Here is a 12348-nt window from a genome sequence, read left to right as displayed (position 1 = left end):
CGAGAGTCATCTCCTCCTCTTTTGTTTGTTTTGGTCCTTCTTTTTTATGCCATACATTTTTTTCCTGCAAAAGTCTGTTGATTCTCAGCCATTTAATTTTAATAATGAAGTTCTCCCTAAACACTTCATTAATTTCTTAATTAAAGTTCTTTCTTTCAAAAGAACTCTGCTTCCACCCCTTTTTCTTGATGGGGGTAAATGCCTGCCTATAGACCAATACCCCTGATTTTTAGTATCTATTATATCTGGTGAGCAGAGATTAAAAATTGTGGAAAGGAAGTTTTCTACATGTTCGACGGAATGTAAATTAATCTTCTTAGTCCCACTTTTCCCTCCTGCTCTACATTGTATTACGGTCAAGATAATCTTTCTAGGAATTGTTGGTTGAATAGATGCTTTCTTTGCTACATACTCTTCACAACTTTTTGATGTTACAGCATTTTTCTATCTGCTTCATTAGTTAATGTTCCAATATCCACCTTCCAAAAAGTTGTTCAAATCCAATTTCAGCTAATGTTCCCTTTCTTGTTTTCTTTTTATGTTGTTGTGGTGGGTTTACACCTTTTAAAAATTCTTGTTTTTGTCTTCTATTCTTTTATGGTCTTGGCTTGATCTCAGTTTGCCATCTTGAAGTTTATGCAGAGGAGCAATGCTCCCCAATTTCAAAATATTCTGGATTCAATGATAAAGCAAACGCCATTTCTTATTCACATATTAAATAGCAGTTCCACTTTCCCATCCCGTAAGAATGTCTTCTTACAGATGCTCTGCCAGATAACTCACCAGCAGCGGTAACAAAATTGTAGCCTAACATTTAATTTTGAACTTCTTCTGTCACAGGGATCAGACATAATTTTCAACGATTCAGGAGAGGATTCTACAGGTTATGGATATTTTAGAAAACGGATCCAAGTTCTACTTTTCTTCCTGACACGGTTTGTCCTCTAGTCAATATTCTGCTTTCTTGCATCCCTCCACCTCCCCAAAGAACCCCATATTTGCAAAGAGAGATTAAAGTTGTGCTTCTTGGAGAAAAAAATTATTCAATATTTGACCAAACTCAACTATAGGAATTGATCATTCAACAAGTAAATCTTCAATCCTCAATGCAGAATGCTAGGAGTTATGGATATTATGCTATACATATCCGGCTGGAGGTCAGGATCTCATTGTGTGGACAGGGTAGAGGCATGGAAACATGTATATGATATAATACATGGTATGAAATGCATCAGATAAGTGCCACAGTTAATAAACACTTCAACCTGATAGGGAAAGATTTGCCACAGTTTTGTAATTAGAGAAGGCTTTAGTCTCTCCTCCTTAGAATATAAGCTCCACAAGGGCAAGGGCCTTATCTCCATTGGTTAGTAGGCATCCTTTAAGCCTGGAACAGTGCCTGACATTTACTATATATTCAATAAACGTATGTTGAATTAATGAGTAATATAAAATTTATGTTTTAATTTAAAGGAATCAGACAACCTGGACAGGTAGAGAGGAGGTGGGAGAATATCACATGTACGAAGTAACACCTTCACAAAATAATAAAGGTAGAAATAACCAACATGAATCTGCAAAAGAGAATGAAGAGTTCATTTTGGAAGTTAGTGAGAGGTTAAGTTGTGTGGTAGGCGCCAAATAGTATGTGAAGGCCTCTCTAAAACAGGGAAAATAATCTGGATTTTATCTCACTAGCTTTAGTGAGACATGAAAGGTCATTGATTCAATATAAGCAATCATTTTACAGTCCATTTTGCATGTTTTAAGTCTGTGAAAGGATGTTGTGGTAGGTAAGTTTTCTAAAATGGCCTTCAAATATTCCTTCCTTAATCCCTGAAACCTGTGAATATAATGAGATATCATCCTTGTCATTACATTATGTTATATGGCGCCATTGACCTTAAGACAGGGCTACTACCCAGGTGGGCCTGATCTAATTACACAGGTCTTTAAAAGCAGGCGTCCGAAGAGAAAGTCAGAAAGATTTGAAGTCTGTGCAGGACTTACTGCACGAGCACTGCTGCTCGTGCTGAAGATGGAGGGGAGGAAGTGAGAAAGTGTGGGTAGCCCCAGAGAGCTGAAGGAGAATTCCTGACCGACAGCTAGCAAGGAAATGCTGACCTCAGTCCTTTAACGACAAAAAATTGGATTCTGCTAACGACTTGAATAAGCTTAGAAACGGATTACTTCCAGAGTCTCCTGGTAAGAGCTCAGCGGGCCAACATCTTGATTTTTGACCTGTGAAATGTTAAGCAGAGGACCCAGTTGGACCCACCCAAACTTCTGAACTATAGAACCATGAGATAATAAATGGGTATTATTTTGAGTTGCTTAAGTTTGTGGTGATTTGTTATGCAATAATAAAAAATGCTTATAGCAAGATTGGAAGAGGATGAGACTGGAGTCAGAGACTAAGTTATCTGTGTATGTCCTCTATACTTGTTTACCTACTAGCAAGGGTGATGTGACTTGAAGGTCCTTAGTAATTAAAAAGGGATAGTTGCATATTTTATTATATTCTCTAACACTTCTCATATGTCACTGTCATAGTCAATGATTAAATAAAAATGCATTATCTATGAATAATGGTATGTCAGATTTACTTTTGTTTAAGGTATTTACTGTTTCTCCCTGTAGGAAGGTTATCTTTCTTTGATACAAGAGTAGATCTTGTTACTGTTTGGACAATGAAATATGAACAGAAGTGGCAAGTACCTCTTTCCATCAGCAGCTTAGGAGCCTTTGCATGGTTCTGCCATCCTTTCTTTTCCTTTTGCCGTGAGGCCTGGACGTGTGGGCTTGCCTTCAGCCTGGGTCCTGGAGTAAACGTGTTGTGAAGCAGAACTGAAGCTAACCTATGATAGACATAAAGGATGAACAAGAAATCCATGTCTGTTATTGTAAGCCAATGGGAATTTGGGATCACTTTTTACCATAGTATGACTTGCCTAAACTGACTGGGTCAATTCTTGCTATACCAAGCAGAGACCTGCTGTAACAAACACTGAAGATATTTGGCCTTGGCTTTCAGGCGAGCAGTGGATCATAAAGAACTTGTTATTGAAGCTAGAAAGATGGAGCCCTAGTTCTGCAGTGGTAGGATATTCGATACAGGGTTTGCTACAATAACTAGGAAGACAGATAGAATACAAGTGACCTCAAGGCTTTAGGCAGAGATGTGGGAAACAGAGTGTCAGTGGTGCTTCCTGATTACTATGGCTGAATTTAACAGACCATTAATGATGATTTTCAACCTGGGCTATAAAACAGAATCAACTATGAATAAAAAAGACTGATAGGCTGATTAAAATTCAGCCTTTTGATAAGGACCTAAGCATGGATATGGCTTTCTGATCCTTTGTTTTATCATATATTTATTATATATATATTATACACACACACACACACACACACGCCCTGCTCTCAGAAAATTAAGACCTACTCTCAGAAAATTTCAAGTATACAATACATTATTTAATTACAGTCACCATGCTGTACCAGAACTTATTCATCCTACATATCTGGTATTTTGTACCCATTGATTAACATCTCCCTGTTTCCCTCACTCCTCAGCCTCTGGTAACCACTACTGTACTCTCTGCTTCTCAGAGTTCAATTTTTTTAAGATTCCAACACAAAAGTCAGATCATGTGGTATTTGTCTTTCTGTGTCTGGCTCTTTTCACTTAGCATAACATTCTCCAGGTTCATCCGTGTTGTTGCAAATGACAAATTTCTTTCTTTTTTATTATTCTTCGTATATACCACATTTTTCCCCCTCTATCTACCACTTATCTGTCAATGAACATTTGAACATTTGATATTTTGGTTATCCTGAATAATGCTACAATGAACATGGGGGTGCAGATACCTCTTTGAGAGAGTGATTTCATTCCCTTTGGATACATATCTCACAGTAAGATTGCTCATATGGTAGTTCTATTTTTAATTTTTGTAGGAACCTCCATACTGGTCAAGAAGGCTAATGGACTTCAGGTTACAATGGGAAGCTTCGAATCAAGTGGCATTACCCAGCCCAGGTACGAGGCTCTCTGACATCTGTCCAGGAGGGTTTTGAACTGCTATGAACAATGACTACAGTAAGTCTTCTCCTTTCTGATAGGAAGTGTTTACTGTGCTTTTTTGGACTTCTTACCATCATTGTATATTGGGTGTGTAGGATACAAATAAGTTGCTTTTTCCAGGTCACAGGTCTCTGGATCAACAAAAGAAACAACTAGTTCCAATGAAAAGATTATCATGAAATCTTGAACTTTGAGTAGGAGGCTATGATTGAATGGGACTTTGGGGTTTGATCCCATGAATAGGCTTAGCCTGGTGAATAGGTATGGCCCACTGAATGTGAATGGAAGTGGCATAGCAAGTCATTGCATGGTCCCACTATCTTTTCTATTTATCATGAAACTGGTAGTCCCAAACTGGGCAGGGGTATGCTCTTTTAATCTGTATCCAAAGAAGATATAAAGCAGAGCTAAACCCATCACGGTGGACATGTAACAAGAGCTAGAAATAAATATAACTCTCTGAGATTTTAGATGATTCTTCCCCCTCCCTGTTCTTCTTCTTAGCATTAGTAGTACTGCAGCTGAAGCTGACTGATATGAATGGTGATCATTTTACATAAATAAAAATAATTAAATACAACCACACACATAAAGGAAACATATAAAAATTCTGCTGAGCAATAGGAGGCCTTTTCATTTAAAAAGGTCAATTTTCCATTTTTAAAATAAGAGCTGATGAAATTGACCTCAGGCATAACTTCTAGCAAAGAATATTTAATAGACGACACAATCTCTGGGGTACCTAGAACATAGGTTGGACGAGATAAAATACTATTTCAATAGGTCAGGAAGATGAAAAAATTGAGAGAAGGAAGCAGCAGCTAGGAAGTGGAGTGCCTGGGTTTTATTACTGTAGAGTACTTTTCATATATTTTCATACATGTGAGCGTGATTACTGACCAACTGCAATTAGCACCTAGGATGAGATTTACCTGAAGTTACAGTTCTGTTCCTAATGATTAAACAGAATAACCTCAAAAATCTGAGGGAACTTTCATAAAACACAAAGAACTTTTATCTTTTCAGAAGAGAAAAAACAAATACAAAACCTTTAGTTTTCCCTTAAGTAAGAAGATTGCCAACATATCAGTGCAGTGAGCTTAGATTTTGCACAAAAATAGGGTAAGTTGACCCCCATGTATAAAGTAGCACTTTGGACAGGCACACAGTTGAGGTTGAAGGCCATACTTCATAGCAGACATGTATATGTTACTACCTAGAGTTAGCCAAACTGTGAGGTTTAAGGACACAGTCCACAAGACTGCCCTCACTTCTGATGCCAGCTACAAATCTGGAAGGTCCCCCAAACCACTCAGGTTAGAGAACTTTCTAGAAGGTCTCACAGAACTTATTGAAGTCTATTATACTCATGGTTAAGGTTTATTACAGGGAAAGGGTACAGATAAAATGAAGACTAATGAAAATAAGGTGATGGTTGTGTTAATTAACCTTATTGTGATCATTTTGTAATATAAATGTATATCAAATAATCATGTTGTACTCCTTTAGTTTATACAATGTCATATGTCAATTATATCTCACTAAGGCTGGGGGAAAATTTAGCTAAAGGAAGAGATACAGGATAAAGTCTGAGAGACTATTCAGAAGCTTCCATTACCTTCTTTGCCTCAATATGTGACACACTAATGAAGTTTTGCCAATCAGGAAAGCTCACTTGGGCTTTAGTCCATAGTTTTTATTTGGGCATCATTATATAGGCATGACTGATTGCTTGCTCACATGATTGAACTCAAGTCTTCAGGTTGACTGATATGGAATGACCCTAAGCCTTTACCTTATAGCCAGCCCCCATTTTAAGACTATTAGGTGTGGCTGGCCACACCCTAAAATCTAGGGTGGCCACCCTCACCTAAACAAAGACATTCCTATCAAGTATGACATAAATTACCTTCCAGAAGTCAAGAGAAAAAGCCATTATCTCCCTTTGAGCAAAGCCAACTTTACTACATACTTGCCTATAAGAAAAGATGCTGTTACACTTCAGGGAGACAGAAAGTAACTTGTGATACTTCCAACAGTGCCTGAGAGAAGGCAAGGTGAAAGGAGTGTGAAGCATGAGCTTGCTTTCAGTAAGGATGACTGAAATCAGTAAACCGGAGACTGCCCTGCAGCTAGCATGCAGCAGGAAAGTATCTTGGGATCATTTGCCTCCCAGTGTTCATTGCATATACCTCCCCCCCCACCCCCAAACTAGATGCCTGACCTCTGGCCTCATTTTCCCCATTTATGGTCCAAATGGAAACTTTTGGGATCTGGAATCTGTCATTCAATGTATCTGGTATCCTTTCAAGTTCTTTATCCCACTCATATTTATGAGTGATGTACTTTCTCGTTTGTTTATAGATAAAACTTTGGAGAGAACAAAGCAAGATGTACTTGTGGTATTGCATTGAAATTTATTTATATGCAAACTTTGGGGATATCTGTTTAATGGATATTTCTTATTCCATTTTCTTTGTAATAATAACAGGAGAGAGAATAGAAAGTGTTTATATTCTTAGGGACTGTTTCAGGCCTGCCCCAGCCCATTACCAAAGATTCACAACCATGGGTATATGACCCTGAAATTTTTCATAATTTTGTTCCTTATGAAAAGACCCTGGGACTACACTCTTGTGTTCCCTTCAGATTTTAGTGGCAGCCAAAGGCATAAACAAGATTCCTGCATGTTATAACTCTACCCTGGTCTCATTTATTGCTTGCACTAGTGGAATCATAAAAATAGCTTTAAATAGATTTATTAAACCCACTCAGCTCTCTAAAAATTGCCTAAATTTGCACTTAAAAAAGCCTTCTAGCTATTCATCAGAGATCACAAAAGTTGAAAGATAACCAATGTGTTTGATTTTGCCTAATTTGCTATCATAGTAAAAAAGAATGTTGACATAAGGAAATTCCCAATATACCCAAAACAAATCCCTTTAGAATTTTCAAATTCATTGCATATTCATTGAATACCTTTGTCCTAGAAAAGAATAACCTCTATTATCAGAAGGCTACATAAATACATCTACTAAGCGAGGTGATAGTTAGCTTGAAGTATCTTGCCTAGATGTGGGTATCTGAGGCTATTCAGAAGGCTTCTATCATGTAGGGGCTTGCAGGGCTATCATAGCAATGCGAATTAGAGCAGTTTGACTGTCTTGTTACATAACCATTACTCACAAAATTTAATGATCATGATAAAAACCAATGGTGATAGGAAGTTAGGGAGTACATTCATTGCTGGTGGCACTGTTAGAGGATTTAGTCTTCCCACAAAACAATTAAATATTGTCTAAAAAGGGTTAAAATTGCCCATGTCCTTTGATCAATAATTTACCCAAAAGAAAAAAAGAAATTCAATTCTAAGTCATTCACTGAATTGTAGGGTTTTTCTATATTGAAAAATTGGAAACAACACAAATTCACTTACAGAGACTAAACTATAACACATAAACATCGTGGGATTCCATAAACATCGTGGGATTCCAAACAGTGAGAATGTATTTGAGGGTAACTTGCTTTGCTTCCCAAATCTGACTATGTATCATAATCACCAAAGGAGCTTTTTACTTCCTTGTCTGATACATCTTCTCCATAGATGGTATATTTATCTGGATTCAGGACGTAGAGGTGACAAATAGGATGGGGAACAAAAATGGGGCCATTGGCAATATTTGCCCTCATGGGTTTTGTGAGGAACTGCACATACATGATAATTTAGTCTATAAAGCTGTTCAGCACACTTGAGCCCAAAATTATTTTCACATGAATGCATGTCCCCGCTATCCTTTCACTAAGCTTCATGACATGGTGATGAGAGAGCAGAGGGTTCCTCTGTAGAGCTAGAGTTGGATATCCTGGCTGTCTACTCTATAGAGCTGTTTCCTCCACCCCAAAGTTGTTAATAGAACTTAGCCTAGAAAGTGTGAACCCAGTGTCTTTTTGTTTTTATCTTCAAACGGTTTAATAATAAAGGAAGTGGTATTAAGGAGCTCATATTTAAGTGCATTCCAGAACTGAGACCTTAGAACTAGACCATTTTCTTTTAGATTCTCTATGAGAAGCCATAACTACATGACAGGTGGAGCTACAGGCCTTCCGCTTTCTCCCTTATCAATGTCTGTGGCTAATGGTAATGACATTACTGATGATATGGTTTACTCAGTACTATCTGACAGACTTCTGGTCTTTGATCAGTGGACTTCCCGGTTGGAAAAAGTCCGATTAGTTCTTTGCTGTCTGACTCTTATCTCATGTATCTATATATCTGTGCAAGACTGAGAACAAGAAAGTATTCAGGTCAAAGGTGAATATCTCAGGGAGTTCCTAGGCACTGGGTAGGTACTGAATTAGCTGACCGTTTATGGTATGATTCTTTAATGGCATTTGAATTATCTGTCACTGGAGGGCACTATTAGAATAGCTGTGGAAAGGGTAGCTCTGGAATGAAACACTAGCCATCAGTGGCCACTGGGCAAAGATTAGACTAGGTGAGGAGGAAAAGGTTAGAATAAGTAAGGCGAGGAAACTTGGCATTAAAAGTTTCAAGCACATTCTTTATTCATGCTTAATAAAATGTGCAGGTCCTCTACAATCCACTGAACCAGATGGAGGTGAGTGAGTTGAGCTATTTTGGCTTCAGACATGCTGCTGTGTGTGCATCACAGCATTAGTTCATAGGAGAGTTCTTGAAATCCTCAACTTCTTGGGAATAGCAGCTCCAGTCTAGTTCTCAGGTGATGCTGGAGGCTGGGGTGGTTAGTGAACAGAATTCTAAACTAGGCTGGAGTCTCAGGAGCTGGATCCCATGATGGGAGCAGATTGAGAGATACATGACGAGGGAAATGCTCTGACAGGTAGAGCAGACTTCCTTAAGATGCAAACATAGTTCCCATGGGTGGGTGAACACTGAGAACTTGAACCAAAGTGGTCAGGCCAAAGGGAGTTGTAGGAGACTGAAAAGAACCCTTGAAGCTAGAGTTTGAGGACAGCTGTTTTACTACAGTGACTTATAACTAAAACAAGCTTACGTTCTTGGTGAGAAGAAGTCAAATGCAAGAGGTTGTTTTTCTTCCCCCCCAAGCTAGAAAGGAAGAAAACTACATGCATATTTTCCAAGCTTTCAGCATTTTATGTTGCTCAGGATGGAGACTTGGATTTACCTTTGCTGCAAATTATGCCTTTGTTTTGGAGGAACCAAAGAAATATTTTTGATATGCAAAAGTAAAATGGAGATGTAACCCAGACTTGAAGATTTTGTGATGTGAAGGAAGCAAACTACTTTGTGATAACACTAAAGATGGTCCATATGACAGATGGGGTTACATAGCTACGGCTGTATCCTTGAGAGAATTATGTCTACTTTAAATATGGATCTAGAATGAACTAAGCCTGAAACCTATTGCTTCATCTTATGAACAGAGATCCTGCACAAAGGATGTGTAGCAAGCCTAATCTTTATCTTGAATTACAGAAATGAATGAGAGTTTGGATAAGTTCAAACTAGACTGACATGTTAATATCCCTAACACTATATGTGTTCAGCCTTTCTTGATGTTGAATTATTGGGTTCTAGTGTAGTTCATGTGGTGAGAAGTCCTCGGGGATTAACTTTTCCTTTGAAGGTAATTCATTGTGTAATCAATCATCCTTGAAAAAGACTGATCCTAGGATAGAAAACAAGAATCGGGGGTAAGGGTGGGATAGAATGAAGGTAATCTGGTCTCTCTGTGTCATGGAAACTGTCTGGGATGGTCTGGGTTCCTGTGATACTGTCCAAATGCAAGGATAGATCTGGTCCTATGAGCTCTAAGACATTTATCTAGTAGTGATTATAAGCTACTCTCTGGGTTCTACTTCTCTTTCACGTCTCTCAAACTTTCGGTAAAGTCCACTAAGATTTCTTAGCAGTGCTATTCATGCTTGCGGCAAAACAGTATTAGGGAGAAAAGAAGACACTGAAGGGAGCTGGTAATCCCAGCTCTCCAGTCGGTGATCTGCAGCAGGACAGGGGTCAAGGCAGCAGGTGGCAACAGGACATATCTGTGCAACATTTAATTGCCCTCCAGGGATTCTTGGTCATATTTAGGCAATCTGTTAGGTGGCTTCTAGCAGGTAAGCAGGATGGGGGCTTTAAGTCATTATGACTGAAATAGTTTAACTCAACAACGGCCCCACACTGGAGTTAAAATAAAATTCAAATCCTAATCAAAGCTCCCAAGGCCCTCCCCATCTTCATCTCAGGTTACTCCTTGCATTGTTTCAGCCCACCCCCCCCTTTCTGTCCCTTGTTTGATCAAGCCGCTTTCTCTCCCTCTGGCTCTGGGGACTGGGCCGTGCTGTCCTCTCTGTACAGGAGGTTCTTTTGCCAGCTCTGTCTTCTATTCCTTGCACGTCAGATCTCGGCTTAATTGGCGGCTTCTAAGGTGGTCTTCCCTGACATGGGTATTTAAGTGTACTCTTCTCTCCTTCCCTGTTTTTCTCTCTCATAGAAGCTTGTTCACTTTCACTTACTTCACGGTACTTCACGATGATAAATACATATTTGGTTATTAATTATCTATGTTCCCCACCGGGTTACAGAATCCATGAAGGCTGGGGCTATGACTATTTAAATGAGCACCACGTAATGTGGTCCTGACTGCAGTTCTTCGATCATTATAGGCTCTTGATACAAAACTTTGATTAAATGAATAGTGTGCTTACTAATGAAAATGTGACTTTGTTTTGGTTGTCAGATTGGCGTGGCCACGGGACACTTAGGTTACATAAAGTTTATTTTCATAAGTTTTTAGAAGTCTTACATTCCCATACATTTCCTTGGTTTGCAATGTTGCCACACTTTTAAGAGAGACCTTCTTACCCATTTGCCACATGACTAAAGGCATATCAACGTAAGTCCCAACTTTTCAGCACTTCGAAAGCAAGCTGCTTGGGATTCTGCTTACTTTCCTCTGTTCTGCTGTGGCTGCACTTTGTTTCTTCTTGCTTTTAGTCTTGGGCTTCATCAACAAACTTTGAATCTGGTTTTCTCAACTTCAACTTTTAGTACTCTCTAAAGACTTCGGTTTGTACTCAGCCTCTGTTTCTATTTCTGGCTGTCTTAGGTTTATTCCTTGGCTTACTATGGGTCAGGATCTGAACTCCAGTACATTCTTGTCTGATCCCTGTTTGACCCCTAAACATATTGATTGCTCAGCTGAGAAAGGCCAGAATATCTCTTGCTCAAGAGTTGTAGAGTCTTCAGCAAGTAGGTATATATCATAATTATGTTCTAGGTATCAGTGTTAGGATAGTAATGCTGTATTCCTCCTCACATGGTCCCTTTCTTTCTCTCCTGATCATCACTCCACCCACACCTTATAGCCCCTGCATTTCTGAATGTGGATAAGTCACCACACAATGGGGCAGGAATTCTGGCTTCTTGAGATGTCTCTGGGACTGAATAATCAAACCTACCAGTGCAGGGAAGTTAGTTCTCAATGGTTAGACCAATGTGAAGTACGAGACAGGAAGGGGCTAAGCAAAATTCCCTTCCTTCCTTCCTTCTTAGGCTACTCCTTAAGACTCACTTCCTCTTTGAATCCCTTCTGGAGGATTCCTGGATGTTGAATGGACACACCTGTTGAATGATCGGCTATGTCTTTTGTAGGGTATTCTGAAGAGAAAGAAGTGTGATAAACACATTGCAAAACACATAGCATCACATTATACCCCCTTTTCCTTGCTTCACTTCTCTTTTCTCTTACTCATGCCATCCTGTACTTTCACCTCCCAGGTGAAGTATTAGCACCTTTGTCCCTTCTTCATTCAAGTTTACACTGGGTAGTATATCCAGAAGGGCCAGAAGGGCAGAAATTTTCATGGACAGTAACTAGGATGAACATACGGAATTAAATGGAGTAGCAGATTCTGAAGTATAACCCAAGGGAAATGGTCCAGATGAATTTTAAGTAAAAGATTTTATACACCTTCCAGAATATACTCCAGTGGGAACTGTAATAATAACATGTGATTCAGATATCAACTTTTTAATAAAATGGAATATATAAAATAATACATGTAACTAACATTTTCAGTGATAGGATCTTCCACTAATTTGAATTAATCAACAACTTGAAGAGGTTTTTTTTTTTTTTTCAATGAAAATAAGCCTCTCCTTTTTTTTATTATATAGTATTTCTTTTAAATGAAGCTGTCATACAAATGTTGGCTATCATCTGTTTATGTTTGGAGACAGCAGTGTTTTTTGTGGT

The 12348-nt window shown here is 38.7% G+C and overlaps 1 long non-coding RNA gene across 1 annotated transcript in view; it reads right to left on the bottom strand.

The window, feature by feature from the left end:
- Nucleotides 1-2651: 2651 nt before the first annotated feature.
- The window catches only part of LOC123781317 (uncharacterized), a 292347-nt gene continuing 282650 nt past the window's right edge, over nt 2652-12348 (bottom strand). Inside the window, exon 6 of the long non-coding RNA XR_006776652.2 lies at nt 2652-2858. This is a non-coding gene — a long non-coding RNA (uncharacterized LOC123781317). The remainder of the gene's footprint in view (nt 2859-12348) is intronic.

Source organism: Ursus americanus, chromosome 18 (genome assembly GCF_024610735.1).
Source record: "Ursus americanus isolate L20-20 chromosome 18, mUrsAme1.1.p, whole genome shotgun sequence".
In the NCBI taxonomy this organism is placed as follows: domain Eukaryota; kingdom Metazoa; phylum Chordata; class Mammalia; order Carnivora; family Ursidae; genus Ursus; species Ursus americanus.
This window is presented reverse-complemented; position numbering and strand designations above follow the sequence as displayed.